Source organism: Nicotiana tabacum, chromosome 2, assembly GCF_000715075.1.
Source record: "Nicotiana tabacum cultivar K326 chromosome 2, ASM71507v2, whole genome shotgun sequence".
NCBI classification, from domain to species: domain Eukaryota; kingdom Viridiplantae; phylum Streptophyta; class Magnoliopsida; order Solanales; family Solanaceae; genus Nicotiana; species Nicotiana tabacum.
Window position 1 is genome coordinate 37,868,039 of NC_134081.1, and position 23,327 is coordinate 37,891,365.

The window sequence follows — 23,327 nt, forward strand, 5'->3', positions numbered from 1 at the left end:
GCCATTCCAAAGTGATTACACCATATTTCATCATCAAACGTTGATTGAAGAAGAGAATAACACTCCTATAGTGTAGTGGTGTGATTGACGGTCGTTGTGAGCTACATCGGCTGGGGATTTCAAGTTGTATATACTGCCTAAGGTAAGTAAATCCTGTCCTTGGTTGTCCTTACGGTTAATCATGTGTTGGTGGAATTGATTGAGTGAAAATCTACAAGATAGTAAATGACGTGGCATAAGGAATTGCTATATTTTTTGTGGGTTGTGTTGAGGCTCTATATATGGTTTGTTGTGGGTGAATATTGTGAGAAATAATTTGATTATGTTATGGATGTTGTTGTTAAGATTATCTATGTGTTATTTATTTAAGATAAAAATATGAAAAATAAGAGATTGACGATAAAGGTTAAGGTGCTAGGCGCGTGGACGATTTTTGAAGATTATTCTTATGATGTTTCCGACCGAAATTGATGTGGTAAATATAAGTATAATATTTATTGGGTTGTTGTTGGCTGTTTTAATGTGTGGGAAGTCATATAAATAAGGGAGGTGCTATCTATTTTATCGTAGAATAAATTGTGTCATTTAAATGCTTTAAGCTATGGCATTCGTATTGTGATGATAGTATTTTTCATTGCTTGTAGACAACGGAGCTGCAGGTTTAGTTAGCTTGAGGATCAGACTGTATATTATGAGGTATGTTAAGGCTAAACCTTTCCTTTATTTTGGCATGATTCCGTAACTGAATGCATTTGATAATGAGACATAAAGAGAAGTTCGTACTCCTGAATTTTTGTACATTATCCTAATATCGTAAGTTATTGTATTCTCCCTTATTGGGACTTTATATTCAGTTAAGTATTGTCTTCTTTTAGTTAAGAGAGCAGAGGGTCTATATATATACAGTATTTTTATCACCATCGAGCTATGATTTGTGGGCAGGCCCTTATTGGGCAACCTCTGATCAGATGGTAAGTTATATACCAAGCCTACTATGGTCAAGTGCCTATGAGCGAGCCCAGAATGACCGAGTAGTGATTTATATACCGAGCCTAGTATGGCCGAGCACCTACGAGCAGTCCTGCTACGGTCAAGCAGTTACACTTACCGAGCCTACTATTGTTGAGTGCCTATGAGCGAGCCTACTACAGCCGAGCAATAACACGTACCGAGCCTAATAGGGCCGAACAACTATTTTACTTAATATATTGGGAGAGTTGAGTCAATATCAGCAGGTAAGCATATCTTCATATCATCTTTGACTCCCAGTCACTTTCAGTTATTATATTATTAGTTCAATTTCAGCTTTCAGTTATTCTATTTCCTTACATACACGGTATATTATTTCTTACTGCGTCCTTTTTACCAGGGGCGCTGCATTTCATACCTGCAGGTCCTGATAGACTGCCGGATAGACATTCCAAGTAGACAGAGCTAGACATTAGCTTGAATGGTAAGTTCCACTCCCCCAGAGTTACTAGGTCTAGACTTTGGAGTCCATTTTGTATATAGAGCTTTGATGGGTAGGTCGAGGCTTTGTCCCGACGATGATACAATTTATTTATCTCTAGAGGCTTGTAGACGGGTCCTATATATGTTATATGTTTGTATTATGTCCTTGCCAAACTAGTGTGCATGTTCAGTTTAGTATTGCTGGTTGTAGACGTTAATGGAGGCCTCTTCGGCCATCACAGTTATGCTTATGTGCTTTTGGGTATGTTTACCCCTCAGATGAGATAGATGTTATTTTCAGATGATTCAGAATATGGGCTCATCAGCCTTGATTGGTATTGTCAGCTTGTAAGTAGGCGTCGTCGGCCTAAGTTAAGGGCTACCCCTCCGAATTTCGTAGTTACAGAGTGGTACGCTCGGGCCGAGTATGGCACCGGGTGCCGGCCATGCCTCTCCAGGATTGGGCCATGACAAAGGCATAGAGCAATCTAGAAGCTACCCGGAGCATGAATATCCATGGCACATGTGTACATGCTCGCCATGTCATCTATACATCACCCCGCATGTAGTAAATAACATCAATTATTAGGAAAATTCGCTCAACCAAAATATTATAAAATATTCCATATACTTTTCAAAATATTATTTTGTATTATGTCCAATTTATAGAGTTCATATAAGTTATTTTTATAATTTGTAAAAGCTTTTATATTTGATTTCTTGTATTTTTAATTGTTAAATATTTATTGATTATTCCTTCAAATTATTTTGGGTGACATAATTATCCAAAATAATTATTTATACCCACATGCATAGTCCATAATATTTACTTCATTATATATGATTACTTTTTAATTTCTATATTATTTACACACTATTTGCAATAGTAGCCTATACTTTAAAAATATTTGCATTTATTATATATTTAGGTCACATTAGCATTTTATATTTTTACAATCCTCAAACACTATTTTTTTTAAGCATTAATTAGGAGAGAAGTTACTAAAAATAATACTCCTTCCTTTTCTTTTCTTTTCTTTTTTTTAAAGCAAATCCACTAGGTAAGGTGCCCGAGTTAGTTTATATATATATATATATATATATATATATATATATATATATATATATATATATATATATCTAAATAAAATAAATACAAATATTAGGAGGTCTTACAAAATGAAAGAAATAAACTATGACAATCACATAATCCCTGTTAGCAAAGTTGGATGCCTTACCCAACAGTGTTAGTACATAATGTAATCTAAATAAGATAAAATCATGATTCATAAAAACTAGCCATGGAAAGTTTTGACAAATGAAATCCATGTGTAGTATTCTTTTGTAGCACATCCGGTCCTTTTCCTCTATCAGAATTTGATTTGAGCATATTGAATCCAAAAGAAAATCCAGTACACTCCATTTCAATCTTCCAGCAGCTTCTTCGATGTATTACCACCCATTGAGTTCGTATTAAAAAGTAAGGCATGACGACAGTAACTTGTGCTTCATGAGTTGTTGGAGCTGGTGTGGAAGTCCCCTTGCATCCTTGTATATGTTCTGCTAAATCTCCAGCGTTGTTATCCATCATGTGAAGTTTCTCCCACAGTCAATTGCCATTGTGATCACGCAGTGTACTGTCCATAAATGTAGCGATGTCTTATATACTATCAATGCAGTATTCCTTCGAATCTCTTCCAGAAGGAAAATACTAAAGTAACACAGTGCATATATCATTCTGATCACCAAAGCCTTTGTGTATCTCCCAAAATTTTCCCATGAAATTATTAACTGTTTACCCAAAAAACGGATAGAGTTGAATTTATGCGTAGTTCTAAGAATATGTGGTATAAATTGGTACAAATCGAAAAAATAAGTAGAAATATATCGAATATTGACCGTAAAAAAGAATGAATACAAACCAAAATTGAGTAGAGAATGGTTTATAAATTAACAAGATGAATCAATATCAAAAGCCCAAAAAGGATAATATTAGCTAGATGTTATGTAAATCGCAATAATTTCTGAATATGAGAGTGTATGAATGTATGAATAAATCTGTGAATGAATGAATTCCGTCCCCTGAATCAATGATAATCTACTCTTAATATAGTGGAGAAATCCTACTTTGGATATAATTAAAAATACATAGTGGGGATCCTATGATAGATTAATTAATTGGCTTTTCCTTGATTTCCGCCGAGATTCTCTCACCAAATGCGGCTACAACGGCTCTCTTGTCTCTTGGCTCGATCCCGAACTCGGCCGCTCTCGATCGTGATCGGCCTCTATTCGCTCGCCCTCTATCTGGGATCGATCTCGGTCTCGGCCGATTTCGGTCTCGATTGGTCTGTATTTGTTCGACCTCTATCTTGGCTCGATATCGATCTTGGGTGATCCCGACCTTGGTCGATTTCTAGGGCTCGAACTTAGCAGCCTGACTTCACATCATAGCTCGATATTATAATGACGAACTTCGGTCCATCATGCCCCAATCTCGGTTAGTAACATGAAGGGCAAACTCGATTTTGACCGTATACAGATAGTCCCCTCGTTTCTCGAAAAGAATATAGCGAGAAACGATATGATTTTTCAACCTCTGACTAGATACACACTGACGTCTTCCATCGAGCACGATTGTGACGTATGTGACAAATGTCCCGTCAGTTAAGTTACCAAGTAATTAAATGCGCGTCAGTCGATGATCGGCCACTGCCAATTTTGAACCGTCATTGTGAAATCTATAAATAGCCCCCTTCTTCATTATTTTAAACCTTTACCTTCAACTCTTCTCATCCCAACCTTCATAGTTCTTCGCCTTCTCCAAAGTTCTCTATTTCCAGGTTTAGAAATTTCTTTGCCTGTTCTTCACCAAACACAAAAATATTTCAATTTCCCATCTTTTTTATTCTTAAAAATATAGATGGCCAAGATATCTAAAACCGTTCCTCAGAAAGAGGCTGCTTCCTCATCTCGGCCGACCGGTGAGAAACCGGTGGTGGAGCCACGTCTTGAAAAACTCGTTCCCGGGGGATGTGTTATCGATTCCGACTTTAAGGTCGAGAAACCCTCAACGGTTGTTAGTTGATGTGAGCCGGTATCGAGATATATATGCTCGATACCCAAAAGCCTTCTTGATTTGGTGGAGAAAGATTGTGGTTGAGAAAACAAAGAGGTTGTTATACCGGCACCGAAGGAAGCAATCACTACCCACGTGGAACGGTACTTGAGTGTTTACACTTCTCCTTTCACGCTGGGACCCCTCGATCCGATCATCATCGAATTCTACAAGGAGTACCAAGTGACCCTCGGCCAAATACATCCTTCTTTCTGGAGGATTGTAATACTGCTCCATTTTTTGTGAGCAAAATCGACTAGCTTCGCTTCACCCTCAACCACCTCGTAAGATTATATAGCCCTTGTCTTTACCGAGGTTGGCTAATAAAGCTTCAACGCCGGGCCACCAAGGTGTTCACCTCGAGCATAGATGAAGACAAAGATCGGGGTTGGATGAGCCGATTTGTTCGAGTGAAGACCTCGGACCTAATCCCGGCTGATAGTATGCCATTTCCCGAGAAATAAGTGTGATTCCATTTTTAGTTTTTGTTGTTTTTACTTCTTCATCTTTTCTTATCTGTGTTTTTCTTTACACAGTCGTTGCTTGGATGCCGGGTGCGGTTCCCCATCTCGAGAACTAGGTCAGGAGCCTGTTTCAATGTCAACATATGTCGGGCGCGCATGGCACGATTTGTCAAAGGGTCGGTGGGAGGCCCGTACTCATGGTAAACCTTCCTCTTGGCTCACCGATCTGTTCAAGTGGTTTTTCAGGCATAACCGGAGAAGTGTGTCAAAGGGTCAAGTGAAGGTCTCGGAAAAGACGCGGTTATGAGACCCTCATCAGGTGATGAAGAAGTTTTACCGCCTATCTCAAAACCGGAGAAAGTGATTAAGAGAAAAAGGGCCTCGAACTCCGAGGGTTAAAAACCCAAAAAGAGAGCGGCTCGTAAACCCAAGGTGAACGTAATCCCTTTCACTATGGAGTCTGTCCTGAGTTTAAGGGATGAAGAAGAAGAAGAAAGTGATTCCGGGCTGTTGGCCCGTGCACGGGCTAGCACCGATACTCATAATACTTCGGTATTGGTGGGAGTTGATACTTTTCCGACCAGGCATGATGAGGTCGAGGATGGGACTTCTACCCAAGTTCCCAAGCCGTGGGACACCGAGGGTGTTTTACCTCGGGGCAAATAGACCGTCGAAGAAGCTGCGGATGCCGGTGTGCAAACCGAGCTTGAGGCTCCCCAAGATGGAGGCGGCGCCCAAAAAGATCTGCTCGGTGCAATATAGATCGGGGATTCCCCCTCTTTCACTTCTTTCTCCCAATCGATGATACATGACGCTCAAGCTGTGGAGACTTGTCACGGGGAAGGAGCCCATGGAGGGAAGGATCCTTTCTGTGGTTATTTTATCGGGGTAGAAGATGTCACCGGTCAAAGTGACTTGGAGGCTCCGAAGAAGAGATCGAGTGAGGTGGGAGTGCCTTGCCTTTTTAACGAAGCCCAACATGCCCTGAATCGGGTAAGTTCATACTTTCTTTGCCAATTTTCATACTTATGTTTTTCTTTCCTTGTATAATACCTTCTTATTTTTGTAGGCTTCTATGCTTCATCACGAGGCTTTTTTCCAATTCCGAGGGGAGCTGAGCTGGTACGAAGCCGAAGTTCGAAGGCTTACTGAGAAGAGAGATACCCTAAAGCTTCTCAGTAAGAAGAGAGAAGGAGAAGTAAAAGGACTTCGGGCTGAGCTGACGTATCTCGGAAAGAACAAGCTGATCTGGCCGAGCAGGTAAAAAGAATCTTTGAATTTAATGATATTGACTCGAGAGTGATGGCTAACAGTTCTGTAAGGCCCCGTAAAATTTTGCAAAGGAAAAATAATGTTTCATGGTGCCAGACTAGGCTCATGTGTTTGTGGATTGTAGAAAAAATATTGACTCGGACATTTTGGGTTGAACAATGCACCGGAAAGTAAAGGAAAAATTTTGGCAGAAAAGTGCGTTTCTACGGTCCATCATGCGACCGCAGAATCACTCTATGGGCCGCATAATGGCCACAGAAGTGAGGCAGGGGAGGGTCAGTCTGGAAGCAATTATGCGGTCGACTATACCACCGCATAACTGTTCTGTGGTGCATTATGCGACAGTAGAATAGTTATGCAGACCGCATAGTGACCGCAGACACAGACATATTTTTGGTCGTTCAGCAATTATGCGACCGATATGCGTTTCGCATGTTGATTATGCGATCGCAGACCTTGTTCCGGAGCTCCATTTTTTGTGTTTTTAAAAGCCGACCCTACTTCGTTAAATACACTCTTTGGGCCATGTTTTGAGCTATAATTTGATATTTTAGAGTGAGAGAGAGTTCCCTAGAGTGAGAAGGTGTTCTTCACTAGTTGTTCTTCAATTCTCGCTAAATTTTTGGAAGATTAAGAAGGGAAACTCAGTAGGTTTTCATCCTAGAGGTAAGATTCTACACCCTAACCCTCAATTTCGAATTCTGTCTAGAAATGGGTAATTAACAAGATAATATTTGGTCATGAAAGTTGTTTATTTTACATGCATGTTTTATCAAAGGGTGTAGGGAGATTATTGAGCTAAAAATGGTAAAGATTGGGTTGTGGGATGATGATATCCTCCATATAAGGACCTTAAAACCTTAATGCACACCTAGTGTTTGATAAAATGCTCAAATGAGCTAGAACCATAATCATCTTCCTAATATTGGTTCAATTTTTATATTTCTAAAATAGTTTGAAATTGCTAAGAATTCTAGAACGTTTTAGAGTTTAAGGAAGCTCGATTGAGGTATGTTGGCTAAACTCTTCTCCTAGAATTGGATCCCACGATATTCATGTGAATTATGTAAGTCCCGAGTGGTTCACTATAAAATTTGCTATTTCGAGTAAGATTGAGTTGAAAGATGTATGTTTAACAAATATCCCCAAATGTTTTATTCATGTTATGTTATCAATTGAGGATGTGTTAAAATATGGGCTATGCATTAATAATGTTTCTACTTCAAGTCATGTTCAAACGAAGGCTATTATGCCAAATTTTGTGAAATATCTCTATGTGCCTTATACTCTAAATTGCTCACATATGTACTACACACCTTGATTTGAATTGTATTTGTTATTGATAATGATGATGATAGTTGAAATCGAAAAGGTGAGCATGAAATACTAAATATGGCCAACGTGCCAAGAATGATCTTATAATTATGGCCATTAGTGCCAATGAAATGAAAAGATGTGAAAGTAATATGAAATGCGATGATTGATATAAAAAGGTTGATGTCTCAAATAAGACAGCCTAGCCAATCGAGTCATGATCGGTTACCATGCCGCACACATGGTTGTGATTGTGCTGGATATTATAATTGAAATTGTGATTGTGGTCGATGTCCCTAATGGATAGCCTAGCCAATCGTCTCGTGATCGGACTCTGTGTTAAAGACGGTGGTACTGATACTGAAAGAAATTGTGGTTGATGTCTCTAATGATATAGCCTAGTTGGTCGGGTCATGATCGGACTCCGTGCTGAGAGTACGGTGGTACTGGTTTTGTGAATAATGGTATTGTGGACAATGGTATATCGATACTAAAAATCTACCAATGTGGGATATAGAAATAAATTTGAACATTGTCTTGATCCTAAATTGAGGTTTGATGTTGATTAAGGCTTTCATTGATATTATGATAATCTTGTTTGTATTATTTGTCATTCTATTGAGAGGGTGTTTAGTTATACATACTAGTGCTATTCGACAGTACTAACATCTATTTTGTCGGGGGCGCTGCATCTTTAAATGGATGCAGGTGGTTTCACAGCAGGAGATATTGATCAGTGATAGCAGTACACCTTCTTCCCAGCTGACTTGGTGAGCCCCACTTTATCCCGGGGTCATGAATCTTTTGTACTTTGTGTATTATGTTTGAGGTATAGCCGGGCCTTGTTGCCGGCATTATCATTGTACTCTTCTTAATCTATAGAGGCTCCGTAGACATAGTGTGGGTTGTGTATTAGTGCTGGGAAAGACAAAATATGTTAAGTTGTGGTTGTATTACTTGTTCCACTGGAGACTTTAAGAAAAATGATGAAAACTATTGGAAATGAATTGGTATTGTAGACATGATCATGTTTTTGTCTAATTAATGTAAATATGTATTATCTTCATTCGTGGATGAGTTTGGGTAGAAGGAAATCTAACAGGCTTGCTCGGTCGGGTTCACTCGATTGAGCGCCGGTCGCGCTCTTCGGTTTTGGGGCGTGACAAACTTGGTATCAGAGCCTAAGGTTTTAAAGTGTCCAAGGATGTCTCGGAGCCATTTCAAGTAGAGTTCTTATTATCGGTGTGTTGTTGACCACATCTATTATTAAGATGCTACATGGGTATTTAGGAATAATACCCTTCTTTCATGTTCTTGATCGTGCGATAAAGATGGTTATAAGATTGTCCCTCCTTTAACTCCTGAATTGCTCTACCACAGCTGATCAGACCGCACATGTCCCTACACCTACTGAAGGTGCAACGGTTCCACCAACTGATATTCCAGTTCCACCTCTAGTTCCAGCTTCCGATTCTGGTATTTCTGATGTTGATCTTAGGGAGCCATACAGATGTTGGCTCAGATAGTGGCATCCAAAGCCCAGAGATCAAATGTTGCACCAACTTCTTCCAGTCAGCCAGGGGATTCTACTAGTTCCAAGGTGAACAGGTTTCTCTAGTTGGATCCTCTAGTGTTCACGGGTACTAACCCAGAGGAGGATCCCCAGGAGTTCATTGATGAGATGCACAAGACTCTCTGAGTTATGCGTGCTACTGAGACAGAGGAAGTGGAATTAGCTTGAAAGAGGTGGCATATTCTTGGTTTGAACTATGGGAGGAGTCCCGTGAAGAAGGGAGCCCTCCGGCGAGATGGGGTGAGTTTGCCGATGCCTTCATTGATCATTTCTTGCCTGCCGAGACTAAGGCAGCCCGTGCTGCCGAGTTTGAGAACTTGAGGCAAGGTAGCCTGAGTGTGTGGGATTACCATATGAGATTTGCGTACCTGTCTAAGTATGGTATTTACATGCTACCCACTATGGAGCCTAGAGTGCGCCGATTTGTATAGGGCTTTAGTCCCTTGGTATTTAATGCGGCTGCTACAAAATGGAGAGAGAGGGTAGTAATAAGGCCCGATCTACGGGCAACTTTGGTGGTTCTTCTGATGGTGGCAGGTCAGCCTTCAGAGGAGGGTCGTCAGGACCATCACAGTCCTTTGCATAGTCTTCGGCTAGTGCACCACTATTAGGGCCCAGTCAGCAGCAACAGTGGAGCCGTTTTGGGCCCAGTCAGGGCAACAGTGGATCCAATCAATAGGGTCGTCATGATGGTAGACTCCAGCAGCAGAGGAGGCTCCCATGTCCTAGGTGTGGAAAGATGCACCTAAGAATATGCTACATAGACTTACCCATATGCTACGGATGCAGATTGAGGGGTCACATTAAGAAGGATTGTCATTCGTCCCGCCAGAGTGTGAGCAGAGGCATGGCACAACCAGCCAGTGCTGCAACTACTACATCCATAGCACCTCCTCCAGCTCGAGGCACTCCAACACCCGCAGGGCGTGGAGCACAGAGTTTGGGAGGATCCGGTCGTTTCAAAGGCTTCTCCAGATGTTGTCACTGGTATATTGACTGTCCAATATCATGATGTATATGCTCTTATTGATCCTGGTTTGACTTTGTCATATGTCACACCTTATGTTGCTATGGAATTTGGGATAGAACCAGAACAGCTTTATGAGCCGTTCTCTGTATCTACTCCGGTTGGTGAGTCTATTTTGGCCGCGCGGGTTTATAGGGATTGTGTTGTCACGTTGCGTGGTCGGGATACCGTGGCCGATCTTATTGAATTGAGAATGGTCGATTTTGATGTGATAATGGGGATGGATTGGCTTTATTCGTGTTTTTCCAAGCTTTATTCACGAACCAGAATATTTAGGTTCGAATTTCCAAATGGGCCAGTTATTGAGTGGAAGGGTGATGATGTAGTGCCGAAGGCTAGGTTTATTTCTTACCTTAAGGCCACAAAAATGATCAAAAATGGATGTATTTACCAATTGGTCTGGGTTACGGACACCGATGCTGATGCACCTACACTTGAGTCTGTGCCTGTTGTGAATGAATTTTCGGGAGTCATTCCGGATGAACTCCCTGGGATTCCAACAGACAGGGAGATTGATTTTGGGATTGATGTGATACCAGACGCACATCCTATATCTATTCCACCCTACAGAATGGCACCGGCAAAATTGAAGGAGCTAAAGGAATAATTGAGAGATTTGTTAGAAAAGGGCTTTATCCGGCCAAGGGTGTCGCCTTGGGGCGCACCGGTCCTTTTTGTAAGAAAGAAAGATGGATCATTGAGAATGTGTATTGACTATCGGCAGCTTAATAAGGTCACAATCAAGAGTAAATACCCACTGCCAAGGATAGATGACTTATTTGATCAATTGCAAGGTGCCAGGTACTTCTCCAAGATTGATTTAAGATCCGGGTATCACCAATTGAAGACCAGGGAGCAGGATATTCGGAAAACAGCTTTTAGGACCCGGTATGGGCATTTGGAGTTTCTAGTGATGTCTTTTGGGCTAACAAATGCCCCAGAAGCCTTCATGGATCTTATGAATCGAGTTTTTAAGCCATTCCTCGACTCTTTTGTGATAGTGTTTATTGATGATATTCTTGTATATTCACGTAGTCGAGAAGACCATGCCGATCATCTTAGGGTAGTTCTGCAAACCCTACTCCAGCACCAGTTATATGCAAAGTTTTCAAAGTGTGAATTTTGGCTTGAATCAGTCACATTCTTGGGTCATGTTGTCTCTAGTGAGGGGATTAAGGTTGATCCTCAGAAAATTGCAGCTGTGAAGAATTGGCCGAGGCTTACAACTCCAACAGAGATTCGCAGTTTCTTAGGCTTAGCTGGATATTACAGAAAGTTTGTGTATGGGTTTTCTACTCTTGCCTCTCCATTGACTAAATTGACGTAGAAGGCAATTAAGTTCCAATAGTCAGATGCTTGTGAAAAGAGTTTTCAGGAATTGAAAGCAAGATCGACTACGACACCGGTGTTGACTCTACCAGAGGGTATAGATGAATTTGTGGTATATTGTGATGCTTCAAGAATCGAGCTTGGATGTTTATTAATGCAACATGTAAAGGTTATAGCTTATGCTTCAAGGCAACTCAAAAATATGATAAAACTATCCAACACATGATTTAGAACTTGCGGCAGTGGCATTTGCATTGAAAATTTGGCGTCATTATTTATATGGGGTCAATGTGGATATATTCACGGACCATAAGAGCCTTCAATATAGTTTTCAAGCAGAAGGAATTGAATTTGAGGCAGAGAAGATGGCTTGAGTTACACAAGGACTACGACATTGATATTCTATATCATCCGGAAAAGGCCAATGTTGTGGCAGATGCTCTTAGCCGGAAATCCATGGGTAGTTTGGCTCACTTGGAGGCATATCAAAGGCCATCGGCCAAGGAAATTCACTTATTGGCTAGCTTGGGAGTTCGTCTTATGGACTCTAGTGAGGGAGGGGTGATTGTGCAAAATAGGGCTGAATCATCACTTGTTGTGGAAGTCAAGAAAAAACAATACAACGATCCATTGTTGGTGCAATTGAAAGAGGGGATTCATAAACATAAGACCATGGCCTTTTCTCTTGGCATGGATGATGGTACACTAAGGTACCAAGGGTGACTATGTGTTCCAAATGTGGATGGTCTCCGTGAAAGAATTTTGACTGAATCTCACACTACTAGGTATTCCATGCACCCAGGTTCTACAAAAATGTATCATGGTCTTAAGGAAGTCTATTGGTGAAATGACATAAAGAGGAATATGGTGGACTTTGTGGCAAGATGTCCGAATTGTCAGTAAGTGAAGGACGAACACCAAAGGCCCAGTGGGTTGGCACAGAACATAGAAATTCTAATGTGGAAATGGGAAATAATTAATATGGACTTTGTGGTAGGCTTACCGCGCACTCCGCGCAAGTTTGACTCAATTTGGGTGATTGTGGATCAACTTACGAAATAAACACACTTTTTGCCGGTTAAGTCTACCAACACAGTGGAGCAGTATGCTCAGTTGTATATCAAAGAAATAGTCAGGTTGCATGGCACCCTAGTTTCCATCATTTTTGATCGGGGAGCACAATTCACTACTAAATTTTGGAAGAAATTTCAGCAAGGTTTGGGTACTCAGGTGAATCTTAGTACAGCCTTTCACCCGCAGACTGACGGGTAGGCAGAGCGGACTATTCAAACGCTTAAGGATATGTTGCGCGCTTGTGTTCTAGACTTCAAAGGTAGCTGGGATGATCATTTACCACTCATAGAATATGCATACAACCATAGCTATCATGCTAGCATTCAGATGGCACCGTTCGAGGCTTTATATGGTAGGAGATGTAGATCTCCCATTGGGTGGTTCAAAATTGGGGAAGCAGAGTTGATAGGGCCAAACCTCGTGCATCAGGCTATGGAAAAAGTTAAAATCATTAAGGAGCGGTTGAAGACTGCTCAGAGTCGTCAGAAATCCTATTCGGATGTTCGTCGTAGGGATTTGGAGTTCAAAGAAGATGATTGGGTATTCTTGAAAGTTTCCCCCATGAAAGGGGTAATGCAATTTGGTAAGAAAGGAAAATTGAGTCTGAGATATGTCAGACCATACAAATTCATTCAGAGGATCGGTGAGGTGGCGTACAAGCTTGAGCTACCACCTGAGATTTCATTAGTACACCCGGTGTTTCATGTGTCTATGTTGAAGAAAATAGTTAGAGATCCGACACTAATTGTTCCGGTTGAGACTATTGAGGTAAATGAGAAATTGACAAAAAGATTCCGATTTCCATTATTGATCGGCAAGTCCGAAAATTGAGAAATAAAGAAATTGCCTCCGTGAAAGTGTTATGGCGAAACCAACAGGTTGAAGAGGTTGCTTGGGAGGTCGAGGAAGAAATGAAGAAAAAGTATCCTTATTTGTTCGAATGACCATATAATTATAAAGTTGTGATCTAGGAAATTTTTTTTTATAAGACTTACTTTTTATAAATTTTGTATCATTTGAACAATTGGCGTAAGGGAGTTCCTTTCTGGAAATATATTGCTTATGAGGCCACAATTGGTGTTGTTTCGTATTATTTTACTTTGTTGGATTATGTATATGCTGTTAGGATGTGTTTCTGGGGCTCTCTGACAGGTGGATAGGCCCATTTACAAAGAAAACTCTAGCGAAACTTTTGGAAATTTAGGGAGTTAGTCAAATTTGGGATTGCTGGTGTGTGGTATTAAAAACTGAGATGCATAAGAGGCTAATAATATATTTTGCCCGTCATTCGAGGAAGAATAATCCTAAGTGGGGGAGAATGTAAGGCCCCGTAAAATTTTGCAAAGGAAAAATAATATTTCATGGTGCTGGACTAGGCTCACGTGTTTGTGGATTATAGAAGTGAGGCAGGAGAGGGTCAGTCTGGAAGCAATTATGCGGTCGATTATGCGACCGCAGACACTGACAAATTTTTCGTCGTTTTGGTCAGCAATTATGCGACCAATATGGGGTCCGTATACTGATTATGCGATCGCATATTATGTGATCACATATGCGATCGCAGACCTTGTTCTAGAGCTCTATTTTTGGGTTTTTAAAACCCGACCCTACTTCGTTAAATACACTCTTTGGTCCATTTTTGAGCTATAATCTAACATTTTAGAGTGAGAGAGAGTGCCCTAGAGTGAGAGGGTATTCTTCAATAATTGTTCTTCAATTCTTGCTAATGTTTTGGAAGATTAAGAAGGGAAACTCACTAGGTCTTCATCCTAGAGATAAGATTCTACACCCTAACCCTCAATTTCGAATTTTGTCTAGAAATGGGTAATTAACAAGATCATATTTGGGCATGAGTGTTGTTTATTTTACATGCATGTGTTATCAAAGGGTGTTGGGAGATTGTTGAGCTAAAAATGGTAAAGATTGGGGTGTGGGATGATGATATCCTCCATAAAAAGGACCTTGAAACCTTAATGCACACCTAGTGTTTGATAAAATGCTCAAATCAGCTAGAACCATAATCATCTTCCTAATTTTGGTTCAATTTATTATATTTCTAAAATAGATTCAAGTTGCTAAGAATTCCGGAACGTTTTAGAGTTTAAGGAAGCTCAATTGAGGTATGTTGGATAAACTCTTCTCCTAGAACTGGATCCCACGATATTCATGTGAATTATGTAAGTCCTGAGTAGTTCATTATAAAATTGGCTATTCCGAGTTAGATTGGGTTGAAAGATGTATGTTCAACAAGTATCCCCAAATGCTTTATTCATGTTATGTTATCAATTGAGGATGTGTTAAAATATGGGTTGTGCATTAATAATGTTTCGACTTCAAGTTAAGTTCAAACGAAGGTTATTATTCCAAATTTTGGGAAATAGCTCTATGTGCCTTAGACTCTAAATTGCTCACATGTGTACTAAACACCTTGATTTTAATTGTATTTGTTGTTGATGATGATGATGATAGTTGAAATTGAAAAGGTGAGCATGAAATACTAAATATGGCCAACGTGCCAAGAATGATCTTATAATTAGGGCCATTAGCACCAATGAAATGAAAAGATGTGAATGTAATATGAAATGCGATGATTGATATAAAAAGGTTGATGTCTCTAATAAGACAGCCTAGCCGATTGGGTCGTGATTGGATACCATGTCGCACACCTTGTGGTGATTGTGCTGGATATTGTAATTGAAATTGTGATTGTGGTCGATGTCCCTAATGGATAGCCTGGCCGATCGGGTCGTGATCGAACTCCATGTTAAAGATGGTGGTCTTGATATTGAGAGTAATTGTGGTTGATGTCTCTAATGAGATAGCCTAGCCGATCGGGTCGTGATCGGACTCCGTGCTGAGAGTACGGTGGTACTGGTTTTATGAATAATGGTATTGTGGACAATGGTATATCGATACTAAATATCTCCCAACGTGAGATGTGGAAATAAATTTGAACATTATCTTGATCCTAAATTAAGGTTTGATGTTGATTAGGGCTTCATTCATTTTATGATAATCTTGTTTGTATTATTTGTCATTCTATTGAGAGGGAGTTTAGGTATACATACTAGTGATATTCGACAGTACTAACGTCCCTTTTGCCGGGGGCGCTACATCTTTAAATGGATGCAGGTGGTTCCACAGCAGGAGATATTGATCAGTGATAGCAGTACACCTTCTTCCCAGCTGACTTGGTGAGCCCCACTTCATCCCGGGGTCATGAATCTTTTGTACTTTGTGTATTATGTATAAGGTATAGCCGGGGCCTTGTTGCCGGCATTATCATTGTACTCTTATTTATCTATAGAGGCTCTGTAGACATAGTGTGGGTTGTGTATTGGTGCTGGGAAAGACAAACTATGTTATGTTGTGGTTGTATTTCTTGTTCCTCTTGAAACTTTAAGAAAATTGATGAAAACTATTGGAAATGAATTGGTATTGTAGACATGATCATGTTTTTGACTAATTAATGAAAATATGTATTATCTTCATTCGTAGATGAGTTTGGTTAGAAGAAAATCTAACAGGCTTGCTCGATCGGGTTCACTCGGCTGAGCGCCGGTCGAACTCCTCTGTTTTGGGGAGTGAAAAGTTCGGTCCCGCAGGTCGAGCAAAAGTCTGATGCAATCAAGCCGCTTCGTGTTGAAGTTGACGCAGCGAAATCAGAGGCCGAGGAATGGAAGAAAACATGGACCGCCTCGTCTTAGAAAAGGAGACTGCCCGAACTCAACTGGCTTCGGATGAGATCCAACTCTGAAGCTTGAAAGAGAAAGCCTTGGTGCAAGCCAAGAAAATTGAGGAGTTCCAGTCTCAGTTGAGCTCAGCACATTCTGATCGAGAGAGACTGCCCACAGAACTTGCCGTGGCTAATTCGGAGGTCGAAAAAACCATGGCCAATGCTGATGCAATGGTGGTCGTTTATCAATCTGATGCCGAAGTTGCTCAGGTTCGAGCAAAAGAGGTCACCGAGGCTGCTCAGGCTCGAGCAAACTGGGTTGCCGAGCATGTTTAATGCCAGTCTCGAAGGGACACTCTCGAAGAGATCCATGCTCGTGGCTTCAATCTTTCAGCTGAGATCGAGAAAGCTAAGGAACTTGAAGCCGAACCAGAGTGTTGGTCTTTTCTAATGATGATAACACCGGGAGTGCGAGCGGATCTAAAAGTGAAGGGGGCCTCGAGGGCGAAGACACTGCTCCCGGAGAGGACTAAGTCTTTTAGTATTTTTTGTGTTTCTTATAAAACCGTTTTGGTCTTTTGTAAATAAATTTGATCGGACCATGCTGCCCTTGTAAATGATTTTTGACATGTATAAAAAACATTATTCCTTTCTACCTTGTAGAATTGTGAAGTTGTTTTCTGATCGATACCGAACTAGTGTAGCCCTTAGGCCTTCTGATCGAGTGAGTGCTTGCTCGAACTCGAATTAAGCTTTATTGTCGAGTGAGTGTTTGCTCGAACTCGAAGCAATGTAGCCCTTAGGCTTTATGTTCGAGTGAGTGTTTGCTGAAACTTGAAGTAAAATAACAGCCCTTAGGCTTTATGGTCGAGTGAGTTTTTGCTCGAACTCAAAGTAAAATAATAGCCCTTAGAATTTATGGTCGAGTGAGTGTTTGCTCGAACTCGAAGTAAAAAATAGCCCTTAGGCTTTGTGGTCTAGTGAGGGTCTACTCGAACTCGAAGCAATGTAGCCCTTAGGCTTTATGGTCGAGTGAGTGTTTGCTCGAACTCGAAGTAAAATAACAACCCTTAGGCTTAATGGTCGAGTGAGTGCTTGCTCGAACTCGAAGTAAAAAACATCCCTTAGGCTTTGTCGTGATTCCGGGCTGTTGGCCCGCGCACGGGCTAGGACCAATACTCATAATACTTCGGTATCGGTGGGAGTTGATACTGCTCCGACCAGGCTTGATGAGGTCGATGAGGGGACTTCAACCCAAGTTCCTGAGTCGAGAGAGACCGGGGATGTTTTACCTAGGGGCAAAGAGACTGTCGAAGAAGTTACAGATGCTGGTGCGCAAACTGAGCTTGAGGCTCCCCAAGAATGGAGGCGGCACCCAAAAAGACCTGCTCGGGGCAATAGAGATCGGGGATTCCCCCTCTTTCCCTTCTTTCTCCCAATCGATGATACGTGACGCTCAAGCTGTGGAGACTTGTCACGGGGAAGGATCCCATGGAGGGAAGGATCCTTTTCATGGTTATTTTATTGGGGTAGATGATGTCACCGGTCCGAGTGACTTGGAGGCTCCGAAGAAGTGCTTGAGCGAGGTGGGAGTGCCTTGTCTTTTTAACGAAGCCCAACAGGCCCTGAATCGGGTAAGTTCATACTTTCTTTGCCAATTTTCATACTTTTGTTTTTCTTTCCTTGTATATTACCTTTTTATTTTTGTAGACTTATGTGCTTCTTCACGAGGCATTATTCCAATCTCGAGGGGAGCCGAGCCGGTACGAAGCCAAAGTTCGAAGGCTTACTGAGGAGAGAGATTCCCTAAAGCTTCTCATTTAGAAGAGAGAAGGAGAAGTAAAAGGACATCGGGCCGAGCTGAAGTATTTGGAAAAGGACAAGCTGATCTGGCCGAGTAGGTAAAAAGAATCTTTGAATTTAATGATATTGACTCGGGAGTGATGGCTAACAGTTCGGTCATGCAGGTCGAGCAAAGGTTTGATGCGATCAAGCAGCTTCGAGTTGAATTGGACACAGTGAAATCAGAGGCCGAGGAACTGAAGAAGAACATGGATCGCTTCACCTCAAAAAAGGAGACTGCCCGAACTCAACTGGCTTCAGCTGAGACCCAACTCCGAAGCTTGAAAGAGAAAGCCTTAGTGCAAGCCAAGAAAATCGAGGAGTTCTGGTCTCAGTTGAGCTCATCAAATTCTGATCGAGAGAGACTGGCCACAGAACTTGCCATGGCTAATTCGGAGTTCGAAAAAACCATGGCCAATGCTGATGCAATGGTGGCCATTTATCGATCTGATGCTGAAGCTACTCAGGTTCAAGCAAAGGAGGTCATTGAGGCTGCTCAAGCTCGAGCAAACTGGGTTGCCGAGCATGTTAAATGGTTGTATCGAAGGGACACTCTCGAAGAGATCCATGCTCGTGGCTTCGATCTTTCAGCCGAGATCAAAAAAGCTATGGAGCTTGAAGCCGAACCAGAGTATTGGTCTTTCCTGATGATGATGACACCGGGAGTGCGAGCGGATCTGAAAGTGAAGGGGGCCTCGAGGGCGAAGACGCTGCTCCCAAAGAGGTCTAAGTGTTTTAGTTTTTTTTGTGTTTCTTATAAGACCGTTTTGGTCTTTTATAAATAAATTTGATCGGACCATGCTGCCCTTGTAAATGATTTTTGACATGTATATAAAACTTTCTGCCTTGTAGAATTGTGAAGTTGTTTTCTAATCGATACCGACCTAGTGTAGCCCTTAGGCCTTCTGATCGAGTGAGTGCTTGCTCGAACTCGAATTAAGCTTTATAGTCGAGTGAGTGTTTGCTCGAACTCGAAGCAATGTAGCCCTTAAACTTTATGGTCGAGTGAGTGTTTGCTCGCACTCGAAGTAAAATAACAGCCCTTAGGCTTTATGGTCGAGTAAGTGTTTGCTCGAACTCGATGTAAAATAACAGCCCTTAGAATTTATGGCCGAGTGAGTATATGCTCGAACCCGAAGTGAAAAACAGCCCTTAGGCTTTATGGTCGAGTGAGGGACCTTAGGCTTAATGGTCGAGTGAGTGTTTGCTCAAACTCAAAGTAAAAAACATCCCTTAGGCTTTGTAGTCGAGTGAGGGTTTGCTCGAACTCGAAGTAAAATAACAGCCCTTAGGCTTTATGGTTGAGTGAGTGTTTGCTCGATCTCGAAGTAAGAAATAGTCCTTAGGCTTTATTGTCGAGTGATTTTTTGCTCGAACTCGAAGTAAAAAATAGCCTTTAGGCTTTATGGTCGAGTGAGTGTTTGCTCGAACTCGTAGTAAAGGTAGCCCTTAGGCATTATGGTCGAGTGAGAACGATCGCTCGAACTCGAATTAAGGTAGCCTTTAGGCTATATAGAGCTTGATTTCGTTGATTTTTTGGATGGCAGTCCCTGATTTATGGGGTAATTATTCAAACTCCGGTCAAGGTAGAAAAATCTTTTTGAGATATAAGATATGGGTAAAGAAGAAATTTCTCTTTATAAGTCATTATACATGTGTTCATGTTTTTGTGCCAGGGCTCGAGCAAACTATGCGGACATGGTTTGTTTGACCATTTGGCCCTTACATTTTTTTCCTATCGAGACCCTGTTGCATAGAACTTGATATATTCAAGGGCAATGCCCCCAGTATTCGAGGTTGATTGTAAAGAGGCCTCGGATACTGTTGAATTGTTCTAAGTTAGCACGATCAATGGTTGCCTCATTAAAAACCTCGCCAAAACAACTATTTGGGACAAAACCGGTCTAACGGAAAAAGAGTGCAACACGTGCTTTCAGACCTAAAGGCTTCGAGTTGAAGAATCCATCCCTGTTTCTGGTCGAACACATCTAAGGGTTAATTTCGAAATACAAATGAACATAGGAGGGTCCTACCTTAGCAGTAGTATCATTTTAGGTGCGACACGTTCCAATTGCTCGGTAGTTGTTTATCGTTTATCACACCGAGCTTGTAGGATCCTTTTCCGATGATTTCGGGAACCTGATACGGTCCTTCCCAGTTCGGACCCAGTTTCCCTTCATTCGGATTTTTGGTGTTGAAGGGTGACTTTCCTTAGCACCAAGTCCCCGATTTTAAAATGTCGAAGATTGGTTCTTCGATTGTAGTACCTTTCGATCCGCTGTTTTTGGGCGGCCAAACGGACGAGAGCGGCTTCTCGTCTATTGTCCAATAATTCTAGACTCTTATTCATGGTCTCGTTGTTCGACTCCTTTGTTGCATGTCGAAACCTGATGCTAGCTTCTCCGACATCAACCGGGATCAGAGCTTCGACATCATAAACCAACGAGAATGGCGTTGCTCCGGTACTGGATTTCAATGTTGTGCGGTAATCCCATAGGACCTCGGGTAGTATTTCTCTCCATTTTCCTTTAGCATCGGTCAATCTCTTCTTAAGATTTTGGATGATGGTTTTTTGGTTGATTCGGCTTGTCCGTTCCCGCAGGGATGATAAGGTGTTGATAGGATCCTTTTGATCTTGTGATTCTCGAGAAATTTAGTTACTTTTCTACCGATGAATTATTTTCCATTATCACATACAATCTCGTATGGCATCCCGAATCGACATATGATGTGGGCGCAAATAAAGTCTATCACTTCTTTTTCTCTGACTTTCTCGAAAGCCTGTGCTTCAACCCATTTAGATAAATAATCACTCATAAATAAAATAAACGGAGCTTTACCTGGGGCCGATGGGAGGGGGCCGACGATGTCCATTCCCTATTTCATGAAAGGCCATGGAGATAGGACCGAGTGGAGTAGCTCCCCGGGTTGATGAATCATGGGCGCATGTCTTTGGCATTTGTCGCATTTTCGAATGAACTCCCTTGCACCCTTGCCCATATCGGTCCAATAATACCCTGCTCTGATTACTTTGTGGACTAGCGAATCGGCACCGAAATGATTTTCACAAGTGCCTTCGTGAATTTCCCATAGGATGTAATCGGTATCTCCTGGTCCCAAACATATTGCCAATGGTCCATCGAACGTCCTTCTAAATAGCGTTCCATCGTCGGACAAGGTGAACCATGCTGCCTTTATGTGCAGAGCTCTCGATTCCTTTGGATCTGATGGAAGCTTCCCGTTCTTGAAGTACTCTATATATTTGTTTCTCCAATCTCAGGTTAGACTCGTGGAGTATATATCGGTGTGACCTTCTTCGATCACTGATCTTATGAGTTATACGACAGTCCCCGAGTTGAGTTCGTCATCTTCAACCGATGAACCTAAGTTTGCAAGGGTGTCGGCCTCACTATTCTGTTCTCGGGGTACATGTTGCAAAGTCCATTCCTTAAATCGAGGTATAGTCACCTGTAATTTATCCAAGTACCTCTGCATTCGATCTTCTCAGACTTTGAAAATCCCGTTAACTTGGTTTACCACAAGAAGGGAATCACACTTAGCCTCTACGACCTCCGCTCCCAAGCTTCTAGCTAGTTCGAGACCTGCAATCATGGACTCATACTCGGCGTCATTGTTAGTCAATTTTGTAGTTCTGATAGACTGTCTTACTACATTACCTGTGGGCGATTTTAGTATGATGCCTAGTCCGGACCCCTTTTGCGTTCGAGGCACCATCAGTAAAGAGGGTCCAGACCCCCAAAGAGGTACCCTATTTTATCAATAGTTCTTTTTCAATCTAGGGTACGAAGGCCGCTGTAAAGTCAGCCACGAAGTCCGCCAAGATTTGCGATTTGATAGCGGTGCGGGGTCGATATTCAACATCGTACATGCCGATTTCTATGGCCCATTTGGCCAATTGACCCAAAAGCTCGGGTTTGTACAAAATACTTCGAAGAGGATAATTTGTTACAACATGTATCGGATGACATTGAAAATATGGTTTTAGTTTTCTAGAGGAATTTATTAAATCAAGTTCTACTTTTTCTAAGTGTGGATACCTAGTTTCGGCCTCGCCTAAGGTCCGACTGACATAATAATAGGGAATTGCGTACCTCGTTCTTTTCGAACCAGGAATTCACTTACCGCTATCTCCGAGACAACTAAGTACAAGTAAAGTTGTTCGTCCACTTTCGGGGTATGAAGCAGAGGCGGGCTCGATAAATACTGTTTCAGTTCCTCCAAAGCCTACTGGCATTCCGGAGTCCATGCAAAGTTGGTTTTCTTCTTAAGTAGTGAGAAACATCGGTGGCTCCTATCTGAGGATCTCAAAATGAATCGTCCTAGGGCGGCTATCTGTCCCGTTAGCCTCTACACGACCTTTATATTATATACTATCAGATGTCCTTGATAGCTTTGATTTTATCGGGGTTGATCTAGATTTCTCGATTGGATACCATGAAACCAAGAAACGTGCCCAAGCCAACCCCGAATGCACATTTTTCGGGGTTGAGCTTCATATTGTACTCCCTCAGTATGTCGAAAGTTTCCTGCAAATGCTTTAAATGGTCCTCTGCTCACAGGGACTTAACTAACATGTCATCAATATAAACTTCCATTGAATTTCCTATTTGTTTTTTGAACATTCGGTTTACTAGGCATTGATAAGTTGCACCAGCATTTTTCAGACCGAATAGCATTACGTTATAATAGTAGGTACCGTACTTAGTCATAAATGAGGTCTTTTCTTGATCATCCGGGTCCATCTGTATCTGATTGGCCCCAGAATAGGCATCGAGAAAACTGAGTCTCGTGACCTGCAGTGGCATCGATCATACGATCGATATTAGGCAAAGGAAAAGAATCCTTAAGGAATGCATTATTCAGGTCTATATAATCTATACACATTCTAAGTTTGTTTCCCTTCTTAGGGACTACCACCGCATTTCCTAGCCATTTGGGGTATTTTACGTTTCGAATGGATCCTATTTTAAGAAGTTTGGTTATCTCATCCTTGATCAAGGCATGTTTGACCTCGGGCTGGGGCCTTCTTTTTTGCTTTACCGGATGAAACGTCGGATCTAAGCTTAGTCTATGAGTGGTCGTTTCCAGTAGAATCCCTATCATGTCAAGAGGGGATCAAGTGAAATAGTTCATGTTAGCTATAAGAAATTGAATAAGCTTTTTCC